This window comes from Felis catus, chromosome A2 (genome assembly GCF_018350175.1).
Source record: "Felis catus isolate Fca126 chromosome A2, F.catus_Fca126_mat1.0, whole genome shotgun sequence".
Classification (NCBI taxonomy): Eukaryota; Metazoa; Chordata; class Mammalia; order Carnivora; family Felidae; genus Felis; species Felis catus.
The window spans coordinates 84,022,815-84,040,535 of record NC_058369.1 but is presented as its reverse complement, the minus strand read 5'-3'; the positions used below and the strand labels follow the sequence as shown (position 1 = coordinate 84,040,535).

General features: G+C 36.8%; 1 pseudogene; it reads right to left on the bottom strand.

Moving 5' to 3' along the window:
* Positions 1–649: 649 nt before the first annotated feature.
* LOC109497282 overlaps positions 650–17,721 on the bottom strand; it is a 35,347-nt pseudogene continuing 18,275 nt past the window's right edge.

Sequence of the window (17,721 nt, the reverse complement as noted above, 5' to 3'; positions counted from 1 at the left end):
TTTATTTTTGGGACAGAGAGAGACAGAGCATGAACGGAGGAGGGGCAGAGAGAGAGGGAGACACAGAATCGGAAACAGGCTCCAGGCTCTGAGCCATCAGCCCAGAGCCTGACGCGGGGCTCGAACTCACCGACCGCGAGATCGTGGACCTGGCTGAAGTCGGACGCTTAACCGACTGCGCCACCCAGGCGCCCCTATTCTAATTTTTTTAAATGACTACTGAAAAATTTTAAAACCCCTATGTGTGGTTCACATTTATGGTTAGCATTATATTTCTATTGAACAGCACTGATTTAGACTTTCCATTTTCTCTTATTTACATATTCTTTTAGAATGGCCAGTTACATTCTTGAAAGACTTCAAGTGACTTGAGATTTTGTTTAGAAATGTATTTAAAATATTTGAAATTTATTGAAGAAGAAGATCTAAAAACTCCTGGCCAATGGTACAGCTGTGGAATTTTTATATTTTGCAATTTTGATCTTTTAAAGATTAATTTTTTTTCATTTTTTTGATTTTAAAGAGTAAAGATTTTTTCAAATAAGATATATATATATATATATATATATATATATATATTCACTAATATCCATTCAATATACCTTTTAAGTAGTCTTTTTTTTTTCAGTTTTATACCTTTATTTGACAATCAGTGGTTAGTCCTCATCCACATTAACTGTAGATTTTTGAAAGTGGTGACAGGTACATAGGTAACTAAAATATAGAGCTTGTTTGGTGGGTCTTCATCCTCGTTACAATTTCTGGACAACCGCACATAGATACAGTATGGAACATTCCTTATTCCTTGGGCCCAGACAGCTCTGTTGAGCCTGGTGTCAATGCACACATATGAAGATCCCACCTTCATGGCAAATTCCCAGATCTCTTTGGGTGTCTGAGGGCATGCTTCTTGAAATCCACTCCATGGATATGCTTATGATGTTGATGGTGTATTCTCTGGTCACTACCCCCTTGATGGCAGAACAGCCCTTCTTCTGACCACCCTTCTTTGTGGGAGCTACCCTTCTTTTCAGGAGACATTCTGCCAGGCCAAGGAAGAGCACAAGGTATTGTGGGGGAGGGAAAACAGCATCTCAAGCACACTAAGTAGTCTTTTTTAAATAAATCAATTCCTTCTGGCTTTAAGATAAAAATCCTTCTTAAAAACTCTTAATATTAGAAATGCATATGCCCCCCTGAATACATGGTGATTGTGAGAAAGAAGTAGTATGTGTTACGCTAGAAGAATTTTGGGAAAAGTCTGGATTGAGTTAGTTGAAAGTTTTTGTAGAGCAGACAGAGACATTAGGCAATTATTGCTCTTTTAGCCTTAAATATTTAATGTAAAGGAAACTGTTTCATATTGTTTGTTCTAGCATACAATGCTGCAATGAATTTTCTTGTAAGTACATCCTTTTTATTTAAAAAAGGAAAATTTGAAAGGATTAATTTTATTTAAAAAATTGGAACAAATTTGACAAAAAGCATTTTTCATTTCTGGGATAATGGTCACATGGATATGTATTATTTCTTCAGTCTTTAACTATATTTTAATATTAATTGTAATAATTTGTTTATAAATTATCTTGGGCATTCCATGAAAGTATTCATATCATGGCAAATTTACCTTTTATTTCTATTCTCTATATCTCATATTATTTTTCTAGTTTTAATGTCTTGTGCAGGATCTCAGGTCTGTGTGAACTACAGTAGTGAGAGCAAGCGTCCTTGTCTTGATACCCACCTGAAAGGAAACAAAACTAAAATGTCTCTATTAAATGTGATGATTTCTTTAGATATATTATAAGTACCCTTTTTTGTTGTGTTTTTTTTAAGTTGTCTTTCTCTTTCCTCGTTTGCTAAGAATTTTTATCTTAACTGTGTAGAAAATCATATTGAGTGCTTTTTCACCCCAAACTGAAAGATTAATTTTTTGATCATTTAACTTGGTGCTTATTAATTGTGTTAATAACTGTCCAAGCTGAACAGTCCTTGCATTTATTTAATTGATATGACTAGAAGTTTGTTTCTTGGTGTTTTCACATAGCCTTATTTTTAATTGTCTCTTTTATCATAACTTTATCGTTATTTTTGTGCTCCTCTCTTTTTCTTTTTTTTATTTATTAAAAAAATTTTTTAATGTTTATTTATTCTTGAAGAAAAGAGAGACAGAGTGTTAGTGGGGGAGGGACAGAGAGAGAGAGGGAGACACAGAATCTGAAGCAGGCTCCAGGCTCTGAGTTGTCACCACAAAGCCCTTTGCGGGGTTTAAACTCACAAGCCATGAGATCATGACCTGAACAAAAGTCTGACCTTTAACCAACTGAGCTACCCAGGCATCCCTTTCCTCTCTTTTACTTTTGTTTTTGAATTTAGTTTGCTGGGTTTTTTTTCCTAGCTTATTCGGATTTTAGTTAATTTGTTTTCCATCTTTCTTATATTCTGGTAATAATCACAATTTGGTACATTTTCCTCTACATTTCAGCAGCAAACAGATTTCAACACAGTGCTTTTATTGTCATTATAATGTAATAATTTCAAATTTTAGCATATAATCTCTGCTTTAAACCAAAGGGTAAATGGTAATATGTTAGTTTTTAGAGATAAGAATTTTTCCTAAATATTCTAGTTTGATTTCTAATTGTATTATTGCATTGTAGTTATAGAATATAGATGCTATGTTGCTAATTATTTGAAATTTTTTGAAACCTCTTTTGAGGCCAAGTTCATCATCATCATTGGTAAATATTTCATATGTGCTTGAAAATATGTATTCTATGTTCATTTGTCATGATGTTCTAGACATATCTATTACACCTAACAGTAATGCCATTGAATTCATCTCTACCTTTATAGTTTTCCATGTGTGTTCATTAACTATGTCTTTCCATATGATATGTTATCCCTTTTTCTACTTAGAGGCTGTACTCTCAGCTTGATATTGATGATTACAATCTTCCCAGCTTACTTTTTTTCATACATATTTCATATCTCTTTTTGATGATAATTTTTATTTTCACATTTGCTCTTTTTCTCATATTAAAATTTTTACTTGGTATTTATTTATTCATTTATTTATTTGAGACAGGGAGAGAGAGAGAGAGGGCATGAGTTGGGGGAGGTGTAGAGAGAGAGGGAGACACAGAATTCAAAGCAGGCTCCAGGCTCTGAGCTTCAGCACAGAGCCTGACGCGGGCTCGAACTCATGAACCATGAGATTATGACCTGAGCCGAAGTCTGACACCCAACCAACGAAGCAACCCAGGAGCCCCTACTTGAGGTTTTTTAGATATATGTTTTCCATGATTCATTATCAATTTTTCTGCTTATTGTGTGTGTTTAGGTGTTTTTTTCTAATTGAGTATCTCTTAGACAACATTGCTAATTCTTATTTTTAGTACAATCTGAGAGTCATTGTCTTTTCACTGTTGTTTTACCTATTTTGATTAATAAGTTTTACCATAAATTAATTTGTTACTATTGTATTAGAAGATGTTTTCTACCTACTGCAATTAATGTTATCGTATGTCTCCCATTTCCCTGATTTTAATTAGGTGTTTCTCATGAACTAACAATATGCATTATATTTTTATTATTTTGATGGTCATTAATTCATTAAGATTCTTTTAACAAACATGTTTTATCATAAATTGTGCCCTGGGCAATGCACTAAGCAGGGGGAATAAAACAGATTAATATTTTGTTTTTTTCTCCTTATCAATGTCTATAACTTTATGAAAAATTATGTTTCCCCCTGAATAGGAAAAAAAAATGTCAATACAATTCCCTCTCCCATCTTCCTCACTTCCCCTAACAAGTTTGGGTTTAGATTTTTGTGCTTATATAAATGAAAAAAGCATTACTTTTTTCAGATATCAATAAATTCTACTTATTTTTTACATGTTCTTCCCTTTTATACCATTTTTTTGCTACGAGATCTATTCCTTCCTTTCGAAAGTTAAACCTCTAAGAATTTTCAGAATTATTTTATTTTTTAATTTTTTATTTGATTTTTTTCATTTTAGAGAGAGAAAAAGAGAATGCGTGAGTGGGAGAGAGGGGCAGAGGAAAAGAGAGACAGAGAGAATCCCAATTAGGCTCCATGCTCAACAAGGAGGACAACATGGGGTTTAATCCCACAACTGGGTTAACCTGAGCTAGAATCAAGAGTCAGCCACTCAACCAACTGAGCCACCCAGAAGCCCCAAGAATTCTTTTGAAGATATTCTTCATGTTGCTAGACTCACTCTCTGACATCTTCATTCTTCTCTAACATTGAAATGATAGCTTAATTGAATATAATATCAGATTCAAATCCTTTTCCTTGTAAACTTTCTTGTATTCAGTATTGTCAAGACTAAAGGTACTGGATTTTAATTTCTCTCTGAAAGACAAGTTTTAGTTTCCTTTTGAAAATTTTCAGCAGTTTCCTTTGCTTTTAATAATCCTAAAAGTCACTATAATATATCCAAATGAGAGTTTTTTCTCCATTTAGCTCTCCTACTCAGTTCTTTGTGTACCTCTTTAAATGGAAGTCTCACAGTTACCTTTTTTTTTCTTTTTTTCAATGTTTATTTATTTTTGAGACAGAGAGAGACAGAGCATGAGCATGGGAGGGTCAGAGAGAGATGGAGACACAGAATCCAAAGCAGGCTCCAGGCTCCCAGCTGTCAGCACAGAGCCCGATGTGGTGCCCAAACTCAAAAACCAGGGTATCATGACCTGAGTGGAAGTCGGACACCCAACGGACTGAGCCACTCAGGTGCCCCCAGTTTTCATTAATTACACAAATTATCAGTATGTTTTTCTTCAAATATTTTCTCTATATGTGTATTTTCTCTGTCCTTCTAGATGGGTATTGCTTTTTCTATTATTAGTCTCCATTTCTTTTGACTTTTTTCCATTCATTCCATCTCCTTATTCCCTGCTAATGCTTTTTGAAAGAGTTCTTCAATCTTATCTGTCAGCTCAGTAAATCATCCTTCACATATATTCAACAAGTTCTCTTCACTGGAAAATAAGTAACTAGAAAATGAAATGGAAAATAGATGCCATTTGTGATAACAATGAAAACTATCAATTGCCTAGGAAATAATCTAGCAAAGATTGCCTGAGAGGTTTATAGATATTTAAAAAAAAATCTATTAAAGGACATCAAAGTAGATCTGAATAGAGAGATATACTCATGAATACAATGAATAAAACTTTAGAGATTTTAATTGTCATCAAATAAATCTATAAATCCATCACCATTCAATTCAACACCACAGCTAAGTTTGGGGAGAAACTTGACAAATTTATTCCAAAATTTATACAGAAAGGTAACTTTCTGTGAGTTGCTAAAGCAGTTTTCAAAAAGTATAAGATACGGGCGCCTGGGTGGCTCAGTCGGTTAAGCATCCGACCTCAGCTCAGGTCACGATCTCGCGGTCCGTGTGTTCGAGCCCTCCATCGGGCTCTGGGCTGATGGCTCAGAGCCTGGAGCCTGTTTCCGATTCTGTGTCTCCCTCTCTCTCTGCCCCTCCCCCATTCATGCTCTGTCTCTCTCTGTCTCTCTCTGTCTCAAAAATAAACATTAAAAAAAAATTTTAAAAAATGTATAAAATAGAAAACTCATACTATTAGATAGTAAGACAGATTCCAGCACCAAATGATAAAATTATCAGTGTGGTACTAGTGCAGGGACAGACTGATTGAATGAAGGAATACAAAAACAAGGATTTAAACAGATCACAGGTTATGTGATACAGGATAGATTACATAACCTTGAAGAAATGATGGATACTTTTGTAAATGAAACTAGAGATTTAATTTGCAATTTAGAGAAAAATAAAATTGGACTTCTAGCACATACCATTACAAAAACAAATAAACAAATAAATCAATAAATAAAATAACCCCAAATGAATGAAAGACTTCCATATGAAAGTGAAACAATCAAGCTAACCACAGAATATGTTTACCAAACCAAGATATAAAAGCTCAAATCTCAAGAGAAAAGCCAACATAATTTGATGAATATGAGAATTGGGCAACATAAGTAAGAATTTCTATAAATCAATGTCACTCACAGGTTGTATCACTGGGAAGAAAACCATAAGAAAGACATTACTGAGCAAATTTATATGGACTGTTCTTGAGGTCAACCCTGTGAAAGGGAGAGAAGTTGAAGAAAGCAAGATTGGGTTAGAGGGAGATATAGTGCCATGTTGCAGTATCAGAGAAAGCTTTTTCTCTAACACTGGAGAGAGGCTGAGCCCAAACATGCCTACACTGACCAGTCCCTGGATGCTGGTCATCCCTGCATTCACCAGTTTCTAGGAAGGGAGTGTAAATTTGGGTGAGACAGTTTTCTCTACCAAGGCAGTTCCTAATTAGGAATGATTATTATGGGCTGTCTACAAGTATCACTTTTCATCAGAGGGAAAATAGGCACTCCAGTTCTGAACAAGGATCTGAGTTGTATGCCACAGATTCCATTTCAGTCTCAAGATTGAGATTAAAGTGGTACCAGGGATTACATACAATGAATAGATAATAAAACTTAGTACATAGCAGATCTAATGACTTCCATAGAACCTAGCAAAGAAAAAAAAAAGGAAAAAATAACAGGTAAAAATTTAATTTTTTTAAATTTTTTACGTTTATTTATTTATTTTTGAGAGACAGAGACAGAGCACAAGTGGGGGATGGGCAGAGAGAGAAGGAGACACAGAATCCAAAGCAGGCTCCAGGCTCCGAGCTGTCAGCACAGAGCCCGAGGCGGGGCTCGAACTCACAAACCACGAGATTACGACCTGAGCGGAAGTCAGATGCTCAATCGACTCAGCCACCGAAGGCGCCCCCAGAAGTAAAAATTTAAATGATTAGTAACTATATTAAGTTACCCTAATCTCATTAATAATGAGAAAAATGAAGAGATAAATATTAAGCATGTTGACCAGAGCATTCTTTGTTCTTGTAAAGAATTAAAGTAATTTAGGTATTGCATGCTAATGAAATTAGCTGATAACATCTAGTGCATATATGATAATAGAATGATGTACATTAATAAAAGAAACAAACCAGTTACTTGTACATAGAAAGAAACTAGATTTTACTATATATAATGTTGACTGTGAAAAGTAAGAAACAAAATGTTAACACTTATACCATCTTATAAATTTAACAAAACCTGTAATACAACTATATTTTTGTGTTTGAGGATAGCATATCTAAAGCAATACATGCAAAGTGTTTTGGAAAGTCGTGATGTATTAACCAGTATCAGATTTACTGTTATCCTTAAAGAACTATAAATACTTATTAACATATACAAAGCAACTGTCTGCAGGCCTTGGGCAGAACCAATCCAGGCCTACAGTTTTCAAGAGAAAAAAAGCATATGAAAAAAATAAATAGTGTATTTTCCCCTGTTTTTTGCCTGAAGGTATTTTTCAATCCCGGCAAAGAGAAATAGAGTACAGACAGTGGAAGTCTAACTGGGCAGAGGAAACACAAATTTGACCTGGCTGTCATTGAAGGGGGGCAGGATATTAGAGAGGAAGAAATCGCAGGGGAAAAAAGCCCCCCAAATCTGCATATTTTTTCACGTTCTTGGCCAATTTCTAAATTACGCATGCACAGAGTGAGACTGTGAGAAATCGTATGTATTGTTTTCTATATGGATTTTTATAATAATAATTGATTTTTAGTTGTACTTTATTGTGATTAGAGAAGATGATCTTAATTAGAGCACCTTTTCTTTCTTCCCCAAAAAAGAAAGCAGAAGGCTAATCAATCAGAGTCTATTAAGATGGTTTCCAGATTCAAGCACCATAACTATTTAAGGTAAGAGGGTTAGTGAAACTAGCGAAAGTACTACTGCTACAACTAGTTCCAAAGCCATAACTGATAGAGATCTATCACTTTTCTCCTCCACCACTCATTTTACCTTTGTTTCACAGTTGGCTATCTCTGAGTGGCTTGCTTGGCAGGGAAGCTCAAAACTTTACTCCTTAAGTGTAATCGCTTCATTTTATTTTCTTTATGTTACAGCCATCTTACAATATAGACCCCCAATGACCCACATTTCCCACTATTTAGGCCCTGGTGTAGTGCCCACATGCATTACATTATGACTGCTCCTGCGTGACCAATAGAATGTGGCAGAAGTGATAATGTATGACTTCCAAGGCTGGGTCATAAAAGCTGTTGCCTCTTTTGCTTTGATCTCTTGAAACACTTACTCCTGGAGCTCTGAGTCACCGTATAAGCCATCCAACATCTAGAGAGATGACATTCAGAGGCTTTGAATCACATAAGAACCCAAAAGAACACAGGGAGAGATGCATGGGTAGTCCCCAATTGTTCTAATCCCTATATATTAAAGTCATCCCAATTGAGACCCCAGAAAATTCATATGGCAGAGATAAGATGTCCCTACTGATCTCTGCCCATATAAATTCATAAACAAAATAACATCTTGTTTTGGTTTTAAGACACTAAATTTTACACAGAAATAGATATCAAAACATTTTTTCTAACCACAGTTACTGCAGTTATCGATTTACAATTATTGTGGGCATAAGCTCATAAATTCAGTGGGTTGTAGACAACATCCCTCTGTACCGTCTTTAAGTAGCAACTGTAGCCTGTCCTGGTAAATAGGGTTGATTACCACTACTATGTTAACACCCTTTTACTTGCTTACTGGTCCACTAACATAAGGACTGACATCAATCCTCTTCAGTTTAGCATTAGCATATCTCACCAGTCCATCTTTGCATCAGCTTAGATTCCTTTCTTCTGTGTTAGTTGATTGTTGGGAATACACCTCAAGGCCAAAGACTTAAACTGAGATAGAAGTTACTGTGCATGGATGTCTGGGCCACCTGTTTGTGTGATTTACTAGTACATTCTGGGTATGCTCAGGCTGAAATCCAAAGGCTGTTTCTACACCTGCCCAACTGTATGAAATGATGGATCTGAGAATATCCAGCTCTGGAAAGGAAAGGGAACTCCAGTGATATAGTCATTTAGCATCCCATGGTCAGGTTATCAGTTTCTAGTAAGGTCCAATATCACAGAGGAATTTTTGTTAAAATTGAGACTATTTCTCTTAAAGAAAAGGCATGATCTACCACTAAATCCCAGAAACTTATCAGAGAATTTGTGCAGCAAACTTTCTCTTCACAGATATATCTACATCTATCAAATCTGCTGAGTCATAAGACCCATGTGGCTATGCACCTCAGGGTGGATCTTCTGCAGAATCCTCTCTTCCTCTTTTCCTCATCCAAAATGGATAGCTTTCAAGTCACAAGATACATGGGTCAGGGCAGTATTTTCTTTCTCTTTTTTCTTTTTTTTTCAGAGCGGTATTTTCAACTTCAGTGTATGCTACCTCCAAAATCAGAAGAGACCGATCAAACACTGTACCTCTATTGAAGGACTGTCAGGTGCAACATGAAAATTTGCCCTCGGTCTTAGAAGGAATATTGTGGGGGCGCCTGGGTGGCGCAGTCGGTTAAGCGTCCGACTTCAGCCAGGTCACGATCTCGCGGTCCGTGAGTTCGAGCCCCGCGTCAGGCTCTGGGCTGATGGCTCGGAGCCTGTTTCCGATTCTGTGTCTCCCTCTCTCTCTGCCCCTCCCCCGTTCATGCTCTGTCTCTCTCTGTCCCAAAAATAAATAAACGTTGAAAAAAAAATTTTAAAAAAGAAGGAATATTGTGGCATGTCACAGACCACTGGGCGTCCAAAACTGTTGCAGTCTCTTTAGTCTTCATGAGACTTCTCTCCATGCTCTTGATATAACATGTCTTACTAGCATATCTGGTGGACTTTCGACTTCCTACTCACCATGCCATCAGTGTACTAGTCTAGTGTTATGTTCTATGGCTTGTCAAGATGATCAAGATACCTGAATTCTCCACCATGACAGGGAACAGGACAGTTAGCCTATCCCTGGGCTAGGGAGTAAACGTGAACTTCTGTTTTTACCATGAGAATAAAAACCAAAGTTGATCCTTCTTAGTGAAAGGAATTGGAAAAAAAATTATCTGCAAGATCAGTAGCCCTACAACATGTGCCAAAGTTTGTGCTAATTTATTGCCAGTCAACCAGGTGGTAGCCCCAATAGCAGCCACTATGGCAGGTGGTAAAATGTAGCAGCTGTGATTGGGGCTGCCACTTGGATAAATTTATAATAATATATACATCTGCCAAGATCCATTTCATTTTTTGCAGGATACATATAGTTGAATTAAACAGAAATATTATTTGAAGCATCCTCCTACATCCTCTGTCTTTGATAGTGGTATTGATCTCAGCAATTCTTCCCATAATATAGTATTAATTATGATTTATAATTTTCCTCCAGCTAGAAGTGTGATTTCTGGGGTTTCTACTTGGCTCTTGATGATGTAGTGGCTCTTATTCCACAGACCATAACACCAGCTGCTAAATATTTCTCTCTCAATAATGTACACATGAACCAAGGAAATAATAACATGTTAGGACCACAGATACTTGGATACACTGTGAAATGAACTTGAGCCAAACTCCACCTGGCCTCCATAAGGTCCCATTTAGCCAGAGAACCATGGTGGCATTTCAGATCCCATGGCATCACTGTCAGCTCAGACCTTATACCTAACATACCTGGAAATGTTTGGATTTTCCAATTCCTCAGTGTCAGTTACCCAGGGAATGATTGCAGGTCCCTTTGGAGAATAACCAAGGACATATTTACTGTATAAATTCCCTGTGGCACTGCAGGCTTCTTCCACAAGGGAACCATGTGATCTGATCAATGAGTTCTGATTTTGAGAACTGACTTAGGTCGGGAAATTGAGTGAGAAGCCACATTTTCCCATTTCAGCAGCTGATGAACAATCTTCCCCATCATCTTTTTTTTTTCTCTTCCTTTCTCATACGTATCTGCCTGTCTAGTTTGTTTCTAAGAACTCCATGACCTATTAGCTATTACCACAGATCCCTGAAGGTCAAGGCAACTGGATGGCAAACTGGCAATTATATCTACTATGCCTCTGATGATTTAGTGCTATGCCTTGGCCTCATAGCCATTGACATTAAAGAGCCCACTTTGATAGCGACAACCTCCACTGTCATCAGAGCCTGCAGAGTGCAGCTACCATCAACCAAGCTTCTTAAACATGTTGGTGCCAACTCAGAAGTGCATTCCTATGGGATGTCCTCTTGCCTCACCCAGGAATCTTAATCATGTCATGAGTACTCAAGTCTTACATAGTAAATCTATTCTAATATTCTCAATTCCTTGATTGTTTTGACCCCTTCTGCAATATCATAAGACATTTCCAGGTTTTTCATCATATTTCCTAGTTTTAGTATCAGGGTAAGGTGGGCCTCAGAATGAATTTGGAAACTTTCCTTCCTTCTGCTATTTTTTTTGAATAGTTTAAGAAGAATAGGTATTAACTCTTCTTTACATGTTTGGTAGAATATACCTTTGAAGCTATCTGGTCTTGGACTTTTATTTGGGGGGAGTTTTTTGACAGATTCAATTTCATTACTGGTAATCAGTTCACATTTTCTATTTTTTGTTGATTCTGTTTTGAAAGGTTATATGTTTCTAGGAATTTATCCTTTTCTTCTAGGTTGTCCAATTTGTTGGTATATAATTTTTCATAATAATCTCTTACAATTCTTTGTATTTCTGTTGTGTTGATTGCCATTTCTCCTCTTGCATTTCTGAGTTCGTTTAGAGTCCTCCTTTTTTTCTGAGTTTGACTAAGTCTTTATCAATTTTTTTTTCCATGAACCAAGTCCTGGTTATATTGATTTGTTCTACTTTTTTTAACATTTCTATTTAGTTTATTTCTTTTCTAATCCTTATTATTTATTTCTTCTACTGGTTTTAGGTTTTGTGTTTCTTCTTTTCTAGCTACTCTGGATGAAATGTTAGGTTACTTGAGATTTTTCTTGCTTCTTGAGGTAGGCTTGCATTGCAGTAAATTTCCTTCTTGGAACTGCTTTTGCTGCATTCCAAAGATTTTGGACTGTTGTGTTTTCATTTTCATTTCTTTCTATGTATATTTTGCTTTCTTCTTTGATTTCTTCACTGACCCATTCATTGGTTAGTAGCATGCTATTTAACCTCCATGTATTTATATTTTTCCATATTTTTTCTTATGGTTGATTTCTAGTTTAATAGCATTGTGATTGGAAAAGATGCATGATAGGACTTTGATCTTTTTCACCTTGTTGAGATTTGTTTTGTGGCCTGATATGGGATGTGTTCTGGAGAATATTTCACATGCACTTGAGAAGAATGTGTATTCTGCTGTTTTAGGTTGGAATGTTCTAAGTATATCTGTTACATCCATGTGGTCCAATGTGTCATTCAAAGCCACTGTTTCCTTGTTGATTTTCTATGTGGATGATCTATCCATTGATGTAGTGGGCTGTCAAAGTCCCCTACTATTATTGTATTATTGTTGATTATTTCCTTTATGTTTGGTATTAGCTGCCATATGTATTTGGGTGCTTTCATATTGGGTGCATAAATATTTACAATTTTATATCTTCTTGTTGAATTATCTTTATGATTACATAGTGTGCTTCTTTGTCTCTTGTTACAGTCTTTGTTTTAAAGTCTATTTTGTCTGATATAAATATTGCTACCCCAGCTTTCTTTTCACTTCCATTTGTATGATAAATGATTTTCCATCCCTTCACTTTCAATCTGCTTGTGACTTTAGGTCTGCAATGAGTCTCTTGTAGGCAGCAAGCATATAGTTGGGTCTTGCTTTTTATCCATTCTGTCACCCAGTGTCTTTTGATGGGAGCATTTAGTCCATTTACATTCAAAGTAATTATGGATAGGTATGTACTTACTGCTATTTTGTTACTTGTTTTATGGTTGTTTTTGTAGTTTTTCTCTATTTCTTTCTTCTCTTGCTTTCTTTCATGGTTTAATGGCTTTCTTTAGTGATAAATTTAGATTCCTTTCTCTTTTTTACATATCTAATAGCAGTTTTTGATTTGTAGTTACCATTAGGTTTCTATGCATCTTATGCATATAGCAGTCTATATTAAGTTGGTGGTTGCTTAAGTTTGAACCCATCCTTTACATATCCTCCTTTCCATTTTTTCAGTGTATAGTTTCATACTTTACATCCTTTTATTTTGCTAATGCCTTCACTGATTTTTACAGATATACTTAACTTTACTGCTTTATGCTTCCCACCTTTCTTACTCTTTCTTATAGTCTTTCATTTTCACTCATGAGTCGCTTTTCACATTTCTTATATAGTCAGTTTTGCGGTTGGTCACGAATTCCTTTAACTTTTGTTTGCGGAAGCTCTTTATTCTTGATTCTATTGTGAATGATGGCAGTGATGGATAAAGTACTCTTGGCTGTAGGATTTTTCCCTTCAGCAGTTTGAATATATAATGCCTCTTCCTTGTGGCCTGGAAAGTTTCCGCTGAAAATTCAGCTGATAGCCTTATGGAGTTTGCCTTGTATGTAACTGTTTTTGTTTTCTCTCACTGTTTTTAAAATTCTTTATCACTGTTTTTTGCCTTTTTAATTACTACGTATCTTGTTGTGGACCTTTTTGGGTTTGGGGTTTTCTGTGCCTCCTGGATCTGGATTTCTGTTTCATTCCCCATGACTTGGGGATTTTCAGCTATTATTTCTTCAAACAAATTTTCTGCTCCCTTTGCCCTCTCTTTTCTTCCTGGTATCTCTATAATGTGAATGTTATTATGTTTGATGGTGTCGCTGAGTTCCCTATTTTCATTTTTCATTATTTTTCTCTCTCTTGTTCAGCTTGATTACTTTCCATTACTGTGTCCTCCAGGTGGCTGATCCATTTTTCTGCTTCCTCTAGTCTGCTATTAATTCCATCTAGTGTATTTTTAATTTCACTTATAGTTTTTTTTTATTTCTTTTTTTTTTATGTTTTCTATCTCTTGGTTGAGGGTCTTACTGAGGTCCTCCACTCTTTTCTCAAGTCCAGTAAGTATTTTTATAACCATTACTTTAAATTCTTTAACAGCCATATTTCTTATCTCTATTTCATTTGGCTTTCTTGCGGTGATTTTGTCCTCTTCTTTCATTTGTGATATATTACTTTGTCTCCTCATTTTGTCTAACTCTCTGTGTCTGTATCTATGCGTTAAGAAAGTCAGCTATATTCCTGCTCTTGAAAGTAGTGGCCTTATGAAGAGGAGGATCTTGTAGTGTCCTGTAGTGCAGTATCTTCTATTCACCAGAACCTGGTGCTTCAGGGGTGTCTCCCATTGTGTTGCATATACCCCGCTGTTATGGCTGAGCTGCTTTTGCCTTCAGTCTAGTCATCTGCAATGGCTCTTTGCCTGTTGTAGGCAAGGTTTGGTCTCTGTATTGTTAGTGGGCCAGCCTGGAGCTGCATTGGGCTTGAGTCAGACCAGGCATTGGCCAGAGAGGCAACAGCATTGGACTGCAGGGTATTTTCCCTGTATTATTCCCTAAGAAGCTATTGTTGGTCGGTGGGGCCTGCAGTCAGACAATATGTCTGCCCCAAGCCCATTGCTGGAGCTGCAGCTGGACTGATATGTGTGGTTATTTTCCCTTCTACCCAGGGCAAGAGTCACTTTTGGAGCCGGCTGGCTCCTGTCAGGGCTGTTTGTACACTGCCAGGCTTGTGACACCACTTTGGATAAACTCCTGCCAAGGGCAAATTGGAGGTGGCAAGTTTGCAGGGGAACAGGGAGTGGGACACATGGTTCCAGCAAGGTCCACGCTGGTCTGTTGTGGGAGCTGACCTGCAGCCACTTGGGAAAATTCCTGCTGAAACCTGCCCGGTTGGAGGGTTCGAATCCACAGAAGAGTGCAGGGGTGTGGAATACTGTTAGCAAGCTAAATGGAGAGTTGGTAATGTGCTGGTTCCTGCAGGTATCTATGTATCTGGCTGGGGGTGGGGGGAAGAAAATGCTACCCAAGTTCTTTTGTTCTTGGAGAAGTCTTCCAAAGATTCTTGCCCCTCCAGCACATGCTCTGAGACTAGTAAATGAATCTCCTTCCCATATACCCCAGGTGATTTTTCAAACTGCTATTTCTATGCTGTATATCAGTGGAGCTGTTTCTTGTGTTGTCTCTTTAAAGGCAGGGACTCCATCCTTCAAGTTCTCCTAGAGCTGAGTAAAGCTCTAGGTGTTAAACCCCACTGATTGTTAGGCTCCTCTGGTTTTCAAAGCCAAATGTTACGGGGATTCATCCTCCCAATTTGGGCCCCCCTTGCTTGGGGGTGCTGTGGTGGCGGTCTGGTCCTCTCCCCTGTCTGTGCCTACCACATCCCTGCCTCCTGTGGACAGTTCTGTAGGTCTGTTTGTCTCCCAAGCAAGTCTCTCCCCCTCCTATCCTCTTTGATGTGGCCTCTTCCCTACATTTAGCTGTGGAGAGTGTTCTGCCAACCAATGATGCTTGGGTTGTTTTCTGTTATTTACATCGACATGTGTTATCTAATTGTATCCATGGAATGAGTTTAGCTTAGGATCCTCCTCCTCTGCCATCTTCCACCAATGTCCATTTTATATACTTTATGAAAGGTCTTGGTTAGATGGGGCAACTGGATGGCTCAGTCAGTTGAGCATCTGATTTCAGCTCAGGTCATGATCTCATGGTTTATGGGTTTGAGCCCCACATCAGGTTCTGTGCTGACAGCTCAGAGCCTGGAGCCTGTTTCAGTTTCTGTGTCTCCCTCTCTTTCTGCCCCTCCCCTGCTCATACTCTGTCTCTCAAAAATGAATAAGCATTAAAAAAAAGGGTCTATATTATATATTTTTAGCTTCAAATTTAACAAATTTAACCACCCTCCTATATAAAACCAGAAATTTACTGTGCTTTTTATAACATCCCTACACTTAAAGTAATTTAATATGGATATAATATGGGTAAGAGGTATAGATTATCATTTTAGAATTACATATTTTTTTCAAGTGACATTACACTTGTGCCAAATTATGTTAACATGTGTACATAAATTTATTAGATTCATTCATATCAAGGCTCACTATAAGAACATTTATTCAAAAATTTCCATTTTTTACTTCTCAATTTTAATTCTTGATCCCCTGAATTATGTGTTAAACTTTTGAGAGTTTCTACATCAGTGCTGTAATTTATAAACACTTGTGTATCAGAAAATGAATATTTCAGTTGTCACTTGCTCCCAAGCCTATCACTTTGCAAAAAAGGAAAAAAAACAACAAGAAAACAAAAATCCATTGTCTCTTGTGTTTGATGTTGCATACACTTAATTTTAAAGCCAGCCTGGAATTTGCTTTAGGTTTCTTATATTTTTTCTGGTCCCTAAGTAACTTATCTATTTTGGGGCCTGGATTTTAATAAGGTAATTTTTTATCCTTAATAGATCACTAAGTTTATCAGGATATCTGAATTAAATATTTTGAGTTAGATTATTTGTTTCAGTTCTAGAGATTTTAAAAGTAATTTAGTTTCCTATAAGTAAAATCATTTTCAAGAAATATTTTAAAGTTAATTCCTTTCTTCTCTTGTACTGAAGAATTTCTTTCATAAGTCAGTCTGTTTGCATTTGTAATAGTAGTAGTAGTATCAGGGTTATTTGCTTGTATATTTTTCTATATGTTCATCCTTGAAAAAGGAATGCTCAATCCTCTTAATGAGTCTGGTTTAGTCTATTAAAGGGGGCATGGATTCCTGTAGATGTCTCTGTCTAATTGACTGCTAGTAGAAGACCCCTTCTCTCATAGAAGTGGAAGGTAAATTAATGTATGTAGTTTCTAGAACAATTTCTAGCTTTTAGCAGGGTTGACTATAGTGACTTGGGATCTTACGCTATTGTCTGGTTCACTGTCTTCTAGGATGAGAATTTATTTTGGATTATTCTGCCTGTCATTACTTTTTCTTTTCCTCATCAATATATGAAAATTTTATGCTTTCCAAGATTTGCTCACAAGCACTGTCTTTGCCTACAGTGCAGTTTCTATGACCACTTTTCCCCCAACTTCTCTTTTCCCTCAGCTTTAGTGAGGTATAATTGACAAAAGTTGTATATATTAAGGTATACAACTTGCTGTTTTGATATACGTATATAATCATCAAAATCAAGCTAACATATTTTTCATCACCACAGTTACCATTTCAAAAAAATTTTTTTTGAATGTGTGGTGAGACACTTATGATTTACCTTCTTAGCAAATTTCACTCAGGTTCAATTCCAGGTCGGGGAGGTCTTTTTTATTCTTCCCTGCCTACCAAACTCCCCAAGACATTGCCATCCACAGTCCTTCTTTATTCATACTGCTTTACTGGGAACTGAATTTTCTGAGGGTTTGAGGGCTACAGGTACTTAGAAGGTAGTAAAGTCTAAGGCAGTAATGTTTCTAGGTATCACTGAAAGTAAAGTCTATGTCAGTAAATGAACAGCAGTTTACATTTACAGTTGGCAAAATTCCCTGCCTCTCTGTACTAAGGATGGGTAGTGGCTGTGAACCTCAACCTTGCTCAGCCGTCCTCCTCTTAGGTACTATTCACACTTGAAGGGAAAAGTATATGATGTCTTCAAGTGGTTTCTCGGTCTAGGCAGTGTCCATCCAGTTACTGGAAAACCTTTCCCAGACCGTGAGTAAAGGTTGTTTTTATCTTTTTCAAAATGTTTTGCCTCAGTAACTTTTTATCTTCTGTCACGTTAATGGAAAGTTGAGAAAAGTCATCTTAGGTATAAAGTGATA